Consider the following 695-nt stretch of genomic DNA (forward strand, 5'->3'; position numbering starts at 1 on the left):
TGCTCCAACAATACCACATAAAGAGCCTGCCATCTTGTTTTTCACAGGATTACTTCACTTGCTAACAACCACTCCCTTAAGCCACTCCCAAGACTCAAAATCCCCTTGCAGCCCATACACTATTTCCTCTGCTACTAGATTGAACTTCCTCAGAACATTTTCTGAATAGGCAGCTGCAGCTCTTGGCTATGATTATTGGTAAATTGTCCATGTTAATTAACACAGACTCTTGCTGCTCCCTGCTATTCTGCCAGACCTCTTCCAAAGTGACTGTACTTTCCTCAATACCAGCCTTCTGTAGCCCAAACATTGAGAGAATGAGATGGGATTCCTCTCCCAAGATATTAATATGCCACAGTCTCTCCTCCCCTGTGGTTTTTTATGCCTCTCCCTTTGTCTTCCACTTGCTGTCATGCTGAGATTTCTCCACGTTCCCTTTTTCTCATCCTTCCTCTGTGCCTGGCTCTCAGCATCTCTGCTTCCCCCATTCCTCACAGCCATTGTTGGGATTTGCCACCCTCCCCCCAACCCATCCTATGGGCTCCCACCTTCCTCTGTTTTTAATCAGCCAAAAGTCACTAGGACTGGAAGGGGTCATTGGGTCACTGCATCCAGCCTTCTGCAATCCTGTTACACTGAAATGTACTTACCCTTGAGGAGGAGAGCAGGAGCCAACCAGCCACCTCAGAGCAGGA

At 47.6% G+C, this 695-nt stretch overlaps 1 protein-coding gene across 1 annotated transcript in view; it reads left to right on the forward strand.

Moving 5' to 3' along the window:
• Positions 1-695, forward strand: part of JAK1 (Janus kinase 1) — a 96140-nt gene that overhangs the window by 86477 nt on the left and 8968 nt on the right. The gene's annotated exons all lie outside the window — the stretch shown is intronic.

The sequence above is a fragment of the Alligator sinensis genome, unplaced genomic scaffold, assembly GCF_000455745.1.
Source record: "Alligator sinensis unplaced genomic scaffold, ASM45574v1 scaffold982_1, whole genome shotgun sequence".
Classification (NCBI taxonomy): Eukaryota; Metazoa; Chordata; order Crocodylia; family Alligatoridae; genus Alligator; species Alligator sinensis.